At 41.1% G+C, this 14,757-nt stretch overlaps 1 protein-coding gene across 13 annotated transcripts in view; it reads right to left on the reverse strand.

Annotated features, from left to right (window-relative positions):
• POU2AF2 (POU class 2 homeobox associating factor 2) overlaps positions 1 to 14,757 on the reverse strand; it is a 497,177-nt gene that overhangs the window by 413,613 nt on the left and 68,807 nt on the right. The window lies entirely within an intron of this gene.

A 14,757-nucleotide genomic window follows, 5' to 3' on the forward strand; every position in this document is an offset into this window, starting at 1 on the left:
AGATAGACAAAGCCCCAGAACAGGGCATGAAACTAATCTGTGAACAACTTGTTCCAGCTTCATAATGCTGTGTATTTCCAGAACATTAAAATTTAGTTCAGTCCATTTTTAAATGCTTTGTCAAGTTTCCAGGTCGTTTTAGGTGAACACTATTATCTGTTATTTCAAAACGCTGCAAATCATCATCCCAAGAATATGTAGAATTTCCTAGAATTTAGCTTGTACTGTTTTTAAACCATTTGTTCTACTGTAGTCAGATAATGGAAGAAATATGCATCTTCGGTCATGACTATTTGCTATAAGGCAACCATGAATGCTTTAGTAAATTGAATTTTTTTCAAAATCAATTTTCTTTTTCTTATTACTAAAGCAATCCACGCTAATTATGCAGAAAAGACAGAAAATGTAGACAAGCAAATGAACATAAAATAGTTAGAATCATCTTTTATTCATATGCATATACATTTTTTAAACAAGAATAGGGTAACACAGCACACCAATTTGTAACCTTTTGCCACTTAATATATTATGAATATTTTTCCTTACCAACAAATACATTTCTGTGATATTTTTGATGACTGCATAATATTCCATATTGCATGGACCATAATGTACCAAATCCAATGATTTTCACAGATTTTGGACTCAGGACTCCTTAAGATCTTAAAAATTACTGAGGACTCCAAAGAGTTTTTGATTATGTGGGTTATAACTATCAACATTTACCATATCAGAATTATGAGAGATTTTAAAATATTTTATTAATTTATTTTAAAATCCCAGTAATAAAACAATTACATGTTAACTCAAATAACACTCCAATGAAAAATAACTACATTTCCAAAACAAAAAAATTATAGGGAGAAGAATAACATTATTATATATTTTTGCAAATGTCTCTAAATGTCTAAAGACAGCTGATTTCCTATATCTGCTTCATTCAATCTCTTGGTGATATCACACATCGTGTAGCCTCTAAAACACTGGTGACAGAATGAGAGTAAAAAGGACAAATAAGGTCAGAGTAGTATTAGGAAGAGAATGTAATCTTACAGATCCCATAAAAGTGTCTTGGGGACTTTGCTAAAAGAATCTCTGGGACCCCCAAGAATCCCTGGACCATGTTTTGAGAAATGCTGATCTAACCAACGTCCAATTTGTGAACATCTGTAGTTTATAAACTGCATGATAACAGCAATACTTTCAAGATGTTTGAGTATTTTACTTGTTTGTTGATTTTTTAAAGATTTATTTGAGAGAGAGTGAGCATGAGCAGGGGTGGGACAGAGGGAGAGAGAGAAGCAGACTCCCCACTGAGCAGGGAGTCCAACATGGGGCTCAATCCCAGAACTCTGGGATCAGGACCTGAGCCAAAGGCAGACACTTAACTGACTGAGCCACCCTGGCACCCCTGAGTACATTATTTACTAAGCCAATGGAAAGGCTAGGATGTTGTCAATCATCAGCATGTAGCAAATATTTTCAATCATTGAAAAAATAACAACCACTTATTAACTACCTTGCACATAGTAGATCCTTCACCGAGAACTTGAGGTATTTTTATATAAATTCCTACAACACTGTGAGCTGACGTATCCCATTTTTAAAAAAAGACTTATTTCTTTGTTTTAGAGAGAGAGAGAGTGGAGAAGAGGGGCAGAGGGAGAGAGAATCTCACAATGAGATTCTCCCCAATGAGCGTGGAACTGCAGTGCATGGGGAGTGCAGGTGAGAAGTGGAGGGGTGAAGTATCAAAGCATGCTAGGTTAGCATACTGACATAACCATACCCGTATCATGGTGATCTTTCAGAGCTTAACTAAGGAATTGGGAGAATTTGATTTTTCAAATACTTTTCATTTTACCTACTAGATAGCTGAATCACTATAGATGTAGCAGTGACATAAAAATCGAAACATTTACATAGTCTACATGATGCAAATTGTTTTTGTGTAGATGTTCCTACTACATGTTTTTTTTTTACTGCAACCTCTTATTATTTCCGTATGTTTGCCTCTTCACACCAGTGAATAATTTCACTGATGCTCTGATAATAGTAATAACACGTCATAGCTTCCCTTGTTGAGAGGCGTCTACGTACTAACCCCAGGCTAAATGCTTTGTACGGTATCTGCACTTTATCCTTACAACAATTCTGCAAAATAGGTTTTAATCACCACCATTTTACTGATGAAGAATCTGAGGCTTCAAGAGAAAAGAGGCTTAATTTGTTTTAAGATTTATGTATTTATTTGACAGAGAGAGGGAGAGAGAGAGAGCACAAGCAGGAGCGGCAGAGGGAGAGGGAGAAGCAGATCCTCCTTCCTAAGAGGATCAGGAAGCCTGATGCAGGGCTCGATCCCAGGACCCTGAGATCATGACCTGAGCCGAAGGCAGACGCTTAACCGACTGAGCCACCCAGGCGCCCCAAGAGGAAAGAAGCTTAACATAGAGGAAACTAGGGCTGAACCAGAGCCTGTGTCTTTAACTGCTCCCCACTGCTTCCATCTCTTTCTGCTCTATAGCACACAGTAAATGCCAAAGGACTGAATGATGAGGAGATGAGACCACTACCACCTGCATCCCTAGGCACTGCCATCCTCCAGCCCCGAGGGCTATGAGCCTCTCCACACGGAGGAAAGCAACTCTGTGTTCAGGTCCTGTTTGACTCAGTCCCAGGTACAAGATCTGGCCAGTGCCTGTCTTCTGATCCACAATGGTGACAAGCCACTGAGCACAGCATGCACTGTGATTACTTCTTGCTTTTAAAATAGCATCAGTCATTTCAGAAAGGCTGGATTATACAATATGTTGGAAATTCATAACATTTCTTTCTGGAGTTGACACTGACCACTGGCTCAGATATCTATAATCAGGTTCTGGCCCTGGGCCATGTTTTTAGAAGAAAAACAAATTCCTGTAAAACATTCAAAGTGGGATGATCATAGCAACCCCATGACAATTACAGAACATAAGGATGGAGCTTCTAAAATAGGTTGAAATGTATAAAATACACTGAAACTTCTAAAAGAGCCCAAAAGGCTTTGGAAGAAAAGTTCTGTGTAAGATTAAAAAAATTATATATAAAGCCAAAGACTATAATATGTATATGTAAAACTATTTATTCATGTTAGCACATGAATGAAATGTGATGTACTGAGAATATATTTAATAGAAGCAAAAAACATCTATACAGACCAGATATCATCTGAGGCCCCTTGCTCTTGGGAGATCTGGAGCAACATGAGTTGAGCCCAAATCCACAGCCTGGGAGAATCCAGTGCCTCCTCCCCATTTTCTAGACTTCAGGGACATCTTTCCCAGACCTTACTCTGCCTCTCCATCTGTACTGCCTCAGTTCCATACCCTGTCCATCCAGGCACAGAATCCAGCCCCTGCACCACGTCTCCCTGACCTCCACACATACAAATCCACCTGCACCTAAGCACTGTGAAGGTTTGCGAACTTTCCTAATGATCTGGGGATTAGGAGGCTGAGTTAATGTTGGCATCTCATGCCCTCCTACCTCACCTCTTCCTTCCTTTCTTCTTCCTCCTTCTTCTCCCATTGGATTAACAAGAGGATTCTTTCCTTTCACATGTAGAGAAATTTGACTTATACCCAGCTGTCTCAGTTCTCTCCATCTCAGATAAATTCTGTGGCTTTCCTAAGAGGAACTGGAAAATCAAATTGTCTCCATCTACTTACATATGTCCATGTCCATCCACAATGCATGAAGAGTCCATGGCTCTTTGCAACTCTGTTGCATATTTATGGGTTAGGACTCTTTGGTTTGCAAAGGGCAGAGACCCAGATTAAATTGGCATAAACACACAAGACAACCTGTGGGCTCATGAAATTAAAAAATCTAAGAGTCCGGGGCACCTGGGTGGTTCAGTCGGTTAAGCGTCTGCCTTCGGCTCAGGTCATGATCCCAGAGTCCTGGGATCAAGCTCCGCATTGGGATCCCTGCTCAGCGGGGAGCCTGCTTCTCACTCTCCCTCTGCTGCTCCCCCTGCTTGTGCTCTCTCTCTCTCTCTGTCAGATAAATAAATAAAATCTTAAAAATAAAATAAAATAATAAAATAAATAAAAAATCTAAGAGTCCACTAACCATGAATAAAGTTTGATGCAGGGGCTCAACGGAGCCATTGGGGTCTCCCTACATCACTCAGGTCTGCTTCCCCTCTAAGGTAGGTCCTTGACAAGTGATAGTCCTTTAGATTCCAGTCTTGGGAAAGGCTATAGCCTACTAGTAGATCATTAGGAAGTTGATCACATAATGTCTGTTTATGTTTGGTGCCTAGTACATTGCCTGGAACATAATGAGAACCCAATAAATATTAGTGAATTCAATTATTTTTTAACGAATACTTATTCAGCACCTATATGTGTCAACCTTGAGAATATAGTAGCACACCAAAGTTTCTGCTCTCATCCAGCTTAGATTCTGCTGAATGAAGTCATAAACAAATAAGACAATTTCACATAGTGATAGGGCTATGAATAAATTAAATGAGGCAATATGATAGATGGTGACCAAGGTGTGACAGAGGGCTCCCTAAGACAGGGTTAGGGAAGGATCTCTTTGAAGAGGAAATATTTGACCTTACATCTGGATGGTAAGAAGGAGCCAACTGTTTGAAAATAGAGAAGAATATTCCAAGCCAAGAGAAAAGCAGAGCAAAAGCCTTATGGCAGGAAAGAGTTTAGCAGGCCTAGTAGATGAGAAGATCAGTGACACTGGAACATTACAAATAAGGACAGTGCTATCATATGAGGTCAGGGAGGTAGGCAATTGACAAATCAGTGGGGCCTATAGCTCATAAAGGGTCATTTGGATTTTATTCTGGTGCAATGAGAAGCTACTAGAAGATTCTACATGAGAATAATGTGACTGACTTACTTTTTTATGGTAAAATACACATAACACAAATGTTTACCATCTTAATTTTTAAGTGTACAATTGTTGTGCAAACAATCTCCAGAACTTTTTCATATCACAGAACTGAAACTATACCCACTAAACAACTCATTTCCCCCTCCCTCTGCCCCTGGGAACCACCATTCTACTTCCTGTCTCTATGAATTCGACTACATTAGATCTCTCAAATAAGTAAAATCATACCAAGTTTGTCTCTTTGGGACTGACTTATCACTTAGCATAATGTCTCCAAGTCTCATCCATGTTGTAGCTTGAGTCTGTGTCAGAATTTCCCTCCTTTTTAAGGCTGAATAATATTCCATTGTGTGTATACACCACATTTTGTTTATCTGTTCATCTGCTGATGAATACTTGAGTTGCTTCCACCCTTTAGCTATTGTGAATACTGTGTCTATGAACATGGGTGTACAAGTATCTCTTCAAGACCCTGCTTTCAACTCTTTGGGGTATATACTCAGAAGTGAAACTGCTAGATCATAGGTAATTATACTTCTAATTTTTGAGGACTCTCATGGTGGCTGCAGGATTTTACATTCCCACCAACAGTGAATACAGGTTCCAATCTCTCCACATCCTCATCACACTTGTCATTGGCTGTTTTTCACACTCATCCTAATGAATGTAAGGTGATACACATCATGGTTTTCCTTTGCATTTCCCTAATGTTTAATGATGTTGAGCAGCTTTTTATGTGCTTGTTGGCCATTTGTATATCATCTTTGGAGATATATCTTTTCAAGTTCTTTGCCCATTTTTCAACTGGGTTTTTGGTTTTGGGTTGTTGACTTACAGGAGCTCTTTATATATTCTAGAAATTAACTCCTTATCAGATCTATCACTTGCAAATAGTTTCTCCCATTCTGTAATTGCCTTTTACTCAGTCATGCCCTTTGATGCACAAGTTTTTAATTTTAATGATAGTCCAACTTATCTGTCGTCTTTTTTTTTTTATTGTCTATGCCCTTATTGTCATGTCCAAGAAATCACTGCCAAGTCCAATGTCATGAGGCTTTAACCCTATGTTTTCTTCTAGGAATTTTATAGCTTTAGCTCTTACATTTAGGTCAACTTACATTTTTAAAAGATCACATTGGCCCCTAGTGGGAAATGGACTATAGAGAGGCAAGAATGGAGGTCAGGAGATCAGTTAGAAGGCTCTTCCCATAGCAAGAGATAATGGTGACCTGGACCAGAAAGGCAGTGTGATGGTTTAATCCAACTGAACAAACACTTACTGAGTGTCTTCTGCAAGCTAATGCCAACTGTGGAGGGTTTATTGTGTGCTGGATGTAGCAGAGACTGCTGGCTACTTCCATAATATCCATGTTCCCTCTCTTTACTATGAGAACCTCAGTCTTGCTTATGATGCCAAAATGGTCGCCTGAAATATCTGCCCTCTCAGATTCCCCTTCAGGCAGGGGAGGGCACGAGAGAAGTTCTGGCCTGTGACACACAAATAGAAGTCTCATAGAGATTTCTGGGTGAGTTCTGGCTTCCCTGATAAAGGCATTACCCTTTCCTTCTTCTTTCCTTCTTCCTCTTTCCTGAACAGGACATGAGGCTGGAGGTGGAGTGGCCATCCTGTTATCATGACTTAACAAGCATTAAGAAGAAAGCCATATGTAAGAAACCCAGAGCAGAAAGTTCATGGGAGCCCGGGACACTGGCACCATCCGAGTCTCTATACCAGCCCTGCACTGCTTCCCTCAGGACCCCCCGATATCCCAGGAAAACAAACCCCAACTTGGTGAAGCCATGACTGTTGGAGCTTTAGGACATGTGGCCAAACACAAGTCTAACTCATACACAGACACAGTGCTAAGCATTTAGACTCCATATTTTTTGGATCCTCAAAACAACTTTATTAAGTAGGTTCTAGTAGTTCCCATTTTATAGATGGTAACACTGACACTTATACACAGAACAGTTTTCCATATGTGAGACACTGGCTGGACAATAAGAAAACACAGAAAAATCTAAATTCATGAGCAATGGCATCAGAAAATCCAGACATCTCATGAATTATATGCAAGTACAAAAAAATAAATAATTCAAAAGGAAAATAGACAATAATGATCATCTCACTTACCTGGCACAGTCCTACTCATCTTTAAGACCCAGCAGAAATCAGAAGGAAAGCTCCCAGACTCATTCTATGAGGCCAGCATTACCTTAATCCCCAAACCAGGCAAAGACCCCATCAAAAAGGAGAATTTCAGACTGATAGCCCTGATGAATATGTATTCCAAAATCCTCAACAAAATCCTAGCTAATAGGATCCAACAATACATTAAAAGGATTATTCACCATGACCAAGTGGGATTTATCCCCAGGATGCAAGGGTGGTTCAACATTCACAAATCAATCAGTACGATAGAACACATTAATAAGAGGAGAGAGAAGAACCATATGGCCCTCTCAATTGATGCAGAAAAAGCATTTGACAAAATACAGCATCATTTCCTGATTAAAACTCTTCAGAGTATAGGGGTAGAGGGAACATTCCTCAAGTTCATAAAATCCATCTACGAAAAACTCACAGTGACTATCATCCTCAATGGGGAAAAGCTGAGAGCATTTCCCTTAAGATCAGGAACACGTCAAGGATGCCCACTCTCGCCACTATTGTTCAACATAGTACTAGAAGTCCTAGCAACAGCAACCAGACAACAAAAAGAAATAAAAGGTATTCAAATTGGCAAAGAAGTCAAACTCTCTTTTCGCAGATGACATGATACTTTATGTGGAAAACCCAAAAGACTCCACCCCCAAATTACTAGAACTCATACAGCAACTCAGTAATGTGGCAGGATACAAAATCAATGCACAGAAATCAGTTGCTTTCTTATACACTAACAATGCAACTGTAGAAAGAGAAATTAGAGAAATGATTCCATTTACAATAGCACCAAAAACCATAAGGTACCTCAGAATAAACCTATCCAAAGAGGTAAAGGATCTATACTCTAGGAACTACAGAACACTCTTGAAAGAAATTGAAGAAGACACAAAAAGGTAGGAAAACATTCCATGCTCATGGATTGGAAGAATAAATATTGTTTAAATGTCTATGCTACCCAGAGCAATCTATACCTTCAATGCCATCCCGATCAAAATTCCAATGACATTTTTCAAAGTGCTGGAACAAACAATCCTAAAATTTGTATGGAATCAGAAAAGATCCTGAATCGCCAAGGAAATGTTGAAAAAGAAAAACAAAGCTGGGGGCATCACGTTGCCCGATTTCCAGCTATATTACAAAGCAGTGATCACCAAGACAGCATGGTACTGGCACAAAAACAGACATATAGACAAATGGAACAGAATAGAGAGCCCAGATATGGACGCTCAACTCTATGGTCAAATAATCTTCAACAAAGCAGGAAAAAATATGCAATGGAAAAAAGACAGTCTCTTTAATAAATGGTGCTGGGAAAATTGGACAGCCACATGCAGAAGAATGAAACTCGACCATTCTCTAACACCATACACAAAGATAAACTCAAAATGGGTGAAAGACCTCAATGTGAGACGAATCCATCAAAATCCTAGAGAAGAACATAGGCAGTAACCTCTTTGACATCGGCCACAGCAACTTCTTTCAAGATACATCTCCAAAAGCTAGTGAAACAAAAGCAAAAATGAACTTTTGGGACTTCATCAAGATAAAAAGCTTCTGCACAGCAAAGGAAACAGTCAACAAAACTAAGAGGCAACCCATGGAATGGGAGAAGATATTTGCAAATGACACTATAGATAAAGGGCTGGTATGCAAGATCTATAAAGAACTTCTCAAATTCAACACCCAAAAAACAAATAATCAAGTCCAAAAATGGGCAGAAGACAGGAACAGACACTTCTCCAAAGAAGACATACAAATGGTTAACAGACACATGAAAAAATGTTCATCATCATTAGCCATCAGGGAAATTCAAATCAAAACCACATTGAGATACCACCTTATACCAGTTAGAATGGCAAAAATTGGCAAGGCAAGAAACAACAAATGTTGGAGGGTTGTGGAGAAAGGGGAACCCTCTTACACTGTTGGTGGGAATGCAAGTTGGTACAGCCACTTTGGAAAACAGTGTGGAGGTGCCTCAAAAAATTAAAAATAAAGCTACCCTATGACCCAGCAATTGCACTCCTGGGTATTTACCCCAAAGACACAGATGTAGTGAAAAGAAGGGCCATATGCACCCCAATGTTCATAGCAGCAATGTCTACAATAGCCAAACTGTGGAAAGAGCCTAGATGCCCTTCAACAGATGAATGGATAAAGACGATGTGGTCCATATATACAATGGAATATTACTCAGCCATCAGAAAGGATGAATACCCAACTTTTACATCAACATGGAGGGGACTGGAGGAGTTATGCTAAGTGAAATAAATGAAGCAGACAAAGTCAATTATCATATGGTTTCACTTATTTGTGGAACATAAGGAATAGCATGGAGGACATTAAGAGAAGGAAGGGAAAAATGAAGGGGGGGAAATCGGAGGGGGAGATGAACCATGAGAGACTGTGGGCTCTGAGAAACAAACTGAGGGTTTTAGATGGGAGGGGGTGGGGAGCTGGGTTAGCCTGGTGATGGGTATTAAGGAGAGCATGTATTGAATGGAGCACTGGGTGTTATATGAAAACAATGAATCATGGAACACTACATCAAAAACTAATGATGTATTGTATGGTGACTAACATAATAAAATAAAATTAAAAAAAAAAAAAAGGCCCAGCAGAAATGCCCACTCCTCAGTGAGATCTTCTCAGACCCCTCCCCCCCCAAGGTCTGGGTGTCAATGTTGCAGTCCTCTCTCCTCACAGAGCCCCCACAGTGACATTTGTTATTGTAATTGATGTGCTTACACAGCTGTCTCAACCACCAGCCTGTGAGCTCTTAAAGGGGAGTAACCAGGTCCTTGTCATTCAGATCTTTCTAGGGGCAAACTCAATACTTGGTACGATGGGTGGAGTGCATGGTTTTGAACTGAATTGAACTAACAAAGTCTTTATCCATAACATTTAAAAGGTGGTATTTTCTGATTTTCAGACCGAGAGCCCCTGCAAATGATGAGGTGCCGTGAAGCAACTCTGAGAACTGACAACAAATTACAAATGTAGGAAATTAATTATTAGGAGGAATCATGAGAGAAATAAATTGCAGTAAAGTAAAATTTGCAACAATGCAAATCAGGGGCTTCCCTGAATTTACGTGGAAAGACAATATCTGCAGAACTTACAGCAAAGTGAGTAGCATCTGCCTCAGTTTGGTTTGATGTTAAATACCTGAGAACTTTTTAGCAGCTGTCCTCAGTAAGACCAGAGTCACGAGTGCCTTTTTGCTTTTCCTTTTTTCTTTCTTTCTTTTTTTTTTTTTTTGACAATGTCTACAAAAATAAATATTTGAAAACTAATTTATGACAGGTATCAAAAGTTAGATCAGGGTTCACACTAATCTTGTAGGAACACATATGTGCTGTTTACTGGAGAATTATAAAAGCACAAACAACAAGATTCCAATAGGGAAATAATACTCCCACACATAAGGCAAGCAGGGTCCTGTCTTTAGCTCCACACTTTAAAGGCTACATTCAGACCTCCTCTATCTGCTCCTCCCCACTAGGCAAAAAGTCCACAGAGCCTGTGTCCCTACTTCCAGGTTCTTGGAACTCTAGAATTTCCTACACAAATGACCTCAATTCCACCTCTGGGACCAACTGCAGCTCTTTCTTGGGCCAGTTCTCTTGAGAGCAGACTGGGCTAGGCCCAAAGGATGGCCAAGAAGTGGCTACTGGTGGTGTGCGGGAGGTGAACAAAGCTGAAACATGCAGGCAGGATGTCCCCAAGCATGCTCCCAAGGTCCCTTACTGGGCACCTGAGGCAGGGACAAGATGGGCCATAGACTGTTCCAACTGCCCTGTTCCACTGCAGAGCTCCAAGCTGAATAACAATGGTGAACTCAAACCTGGCCTCCCAAGTGCTTATAGGGTATTTTTGTCTAAGTAGGAAGGTTGAACATCTTTTATTTAAGTTTGCTATCCTGATTCTAACGTAAAAAATTAAGACATATGTAGTAACTAGACCTCTATTTATACTCTCACCCCAGGTACTAATGTAGTAATCAGTAAAGACAAAGACAGCAAATAAAATTGAGAGAGGAGAAGGTAACACCTAAAGGACCAACAGATTTAAAGCCTTTTGCTCCAAATTCACAATGAACGTGTGCTCTGGGATGGGAAGGACCTCAGAGCCTGCCTAAGAGCCCATGACTGAAAATAAATGCTCACTAAACATTTGTGGAGTGAATTAATGAGGAACAAGCATGTTCGCTGCATGTTCAGTTCGAAGCCAACACTGCCTAGATGATGTACTTTAGAGTCCCTAGAGGGAAGTTCACCATGAGCAGCACCACCTTCCACCTCCCACCAGCTCCTCTGCACCCCTCATGCTGTTAGCGGGGTGACCATTCTCTTAACCTCTGCCCAGACACCTCAGCAGTTTCTTTGAGCTCTCCCCTCAGTCCACCTCACCCTTAGCCGATCGGCAGCTGACACCACAAACTCCCAGTTCCTGCTCATCCCCCAGGTTCCTATAGCAATCTCCATATACCTCTCCCCATAAGAGCAAAGCCAGTGGATTTTTCTTCCCTTACATGTGACAACAATGTACTATTTTTGCTTTCCCACAGCACCTAGCACAGGGCTTCACCCCCAACTGACACCGAGGCAAGTTTGTTGACTAACAAAATGAGTGAATCTGGGATGCTGCAGAACCATTTTGAAAGAGTTTTATGTTCTTGATGCCCTACGTGAATAGTAGGTGTGAAGAGTGTAGGGTCTGGAGTCAGGCTGCCTGGATTCAAACGCCTGCTCTGCCACTTCTTACCTGCACCAGCTTGCTCAACCTCAAGTCTCCTCTGGAAAAGGGAAATGACACACACCCCATAGGGCTGTGCTCAGAATTACATGAGTCCTTACATGTAATGGAGAAAGTGCTCAGAACTGCGCCTGGCCCATAATTAGCATCTGATACATGTTAACACTTATTTATTTATTTTTTTTAAGATTTTATTTATTTGACAGAGAGACACAGCGAGAGAGGGAACACAAGCAGGGGGAGTGGGAGGGGGAGAAGCAGGCTTCCCGCCGAGCAGGGAGCCCGATGTGGGGTTCGATCCCAGGACCCCGGGATCATGACCTGAGCCGGAGGCAGATGCTTAATGGCTGAGCCACCCAGGTGCCCCCCCCTTTTTTAAAGATTTTATTCATTTATTTGACAGAGCGAGAGATAGCAAGAGCAGGAACACAAGCAGGGGGGGTGGGAGAGGGAGAAGCAGGCTTCCCGCTGAGCAGGGAGCCCGATGCGGGGTTCGATGTGGGGCTCGATCCCAGGACCCTGGGATCATGGCCTGAGCCGAAGGCAGACGCTTAACGACTGAGCCACCCAGGCGCCCCAACACTTATTTTTATTTTCTTCAATCTTCTCAACAACCTTCCTTGGCGGGTACTATTGTCCCCATTTTACAGAGAGGGAAACTAGTGCTTGGAGCGCTCAAGCGAAGGGTCTAGCGTCACAGAGCTAGCGTGACACAACTGAAGCACCAACTGAAACCCACCCACACCAGCCTACACGGACTGACCCCTCCCTATCCTGCTGCGGCCCACAAGACCGTCACCAAGGCCCCGTGACCCGGGGTGACTGCAGCAACAGTGCAGACGCCAGGCAGGGCAAACACATCAGCCCAACTGCCCTGTGGGTTTACTCTCTGGGAATAGGGAAGCGCAGCTGCGTGATTCCTCAAATCATCCACCCTTTTGGGTCAGGCCTGGGAATAAATGTGGATTGAATGTTTGCTCTCCGCAGTCCTTCAGATCTGCCCCACCACTTTCTCTGGCACCAGAAACATGCTCTGCCTGGAGTGCCCAGATTTGGTTGCACAACACGCCACTCGAGCTATATAAAGAGCCACAAGGCAGCCGCAGGAAAAGAAACTTGAGGTTTTGCAACCAGGACAGTTGAACATTTAATGGTTTCAGCAGCACAGGGCTGGCTATGAATCTTGTCAGCACTCAATACACACCTGGGAGCTTGCCTACTTTATAGAACACTCCTGACCTTGGGGGCGCCTGGGTGGCTCAGTCGTTAAGCGTCTGCCTTCGGCTCAGGTCATGATCCCAGGGTCCTGGGATCGAGCCCCGCATCGGGCTCCCTGCTCGGTGGGAAGCCTGCTTCTCCCTCTCCCACTCCCCCTGCTCGTGTTCCCTCTCTCGCTGTGTCTCTCTCTGTCAAATAAATAAAAAATCTTTAAAAAAAAAAAAAAAAAGAACACTCCTGACCTTGACAACTAGCCACATCGTTGCTTGTAAAAACCACCTCTGCTCATCCTCGCCATCATTTTCATCCCCACCCATGACACATGAAGCCTTTAGTCAAAGAACCAAAGAAAGTAGAAGCTGTTTTTATCCTAATACGAGGTTTTAAGTTATCCAAACCTTAAGGATCTGACATACTAAGTTTCTTTGTGGTTAAAAAACAAAAAACGATTTTATTTATTTAGAGAGAGAGTGAATGAGTGAGCTGATGGAGAGGGAGAGAGAATCCCAAGCAGACTCCACACTGAGCACGGAGCCCAACATGGGGCTCAATCCCACGACCCTGAGATCATGACCTGAGCCAAAATCAAGAGTTGAACGTTTAAGTGACTAAGCCACCCAGGCGCCCCTGTTAAAATATCTATTTTGAAGAACATATACACTACATACCCCTTAACAGGGAAACGTACCAGGATACTACAGTAATGATTCCTGATGCCAATAAAAAGCACGAATAGGTAGGCCACAGAAGAAAGGACTCTAGAGCATGTTCAGCTAATTCACTGGCTTGATGACGTGTCCTTTCTTAGGTTATTTTTCAATCTGGATTTGTCAGGCACTTTAAGGATATTATTTTACTATAATCTTTTAGAATTTCTTATTTTCAAAGGTTTTCATTAATCATCTAATTCTCTCCTATTTGGATACTTTGACAAATCAGATTTAGCAATTTCTTTAAGGTCAAATCTTCAGGAATATGCTGTCACTTAGGTAACAGTAACCAAAAGCTAAATTAATCCAAATTTAAAGGGTAGTATTAAACAAGAAATAGGGTTCAATTTTTCTAAGTTAAAAGAAATAACTCCAAAAACTTTTTCCACCTGAGTTCTATACTTTGATGAATTATGCACATGACAACAAAACAGGCCAATATAAGAGATTCGTGTTTCAAAACAGAATTTTTCAAATTATACATCATAGTTCATTGACAGGTCATGAAATCAATTTGATAGGTCACAGATAGCATTCTTTTTAAAAAGGAAAGAGAATAGACTAGAGGTTTGCAATATAAAATGTATTCTTTATTGTGGGTTGCTGTAAAATGGTTTAAAAGCCCCTAGAGCATATCTTAGAGTTAACACATCTTCTGCCCAATCCTCTCTACTGTGTATCTCTATAGTTTAGTACACTCAACAAATGTTTCTTGAATACCTTGTATGAGAATTAACATTCCTGCCCCTGACCAGCACCCTGAATTATGTAAGAAAAATCCATTTATGTTCACCATCTTACAGTAAATTTCAACATGGATCAAATGATACGAATATTAGAGTTAATTCCCAAGTAAGCAAAAAATTAAATTAACTAGAAAACACCATTGTTCAAACATAGTGGTTGTTATTTATAATAACCCTTTGGAAACTTGAAACTGAAAACTACTTCCTTAGCTTTTTTTTTTTCCATCCTGTGCATACACTGATAAGTTACTGCAGGGCA

The sequence above is a fragment of the Mirounga angustirostris genome, unplaced genomic scaffold (genome assembly GCF_029215605.1).
Source record: "Mirounga angustirostris isolate CCGP_5_RB_7025 unplaced genomic scaffold, mMirAng1.0.hap1 SCAF_13, whole genome shotgun sequence".
NCBI lineage: Eukaryota > Metazoa > Chordata > Mammalia > Carnivora > Phocidae > Mirounga > Mirounga angustirostris.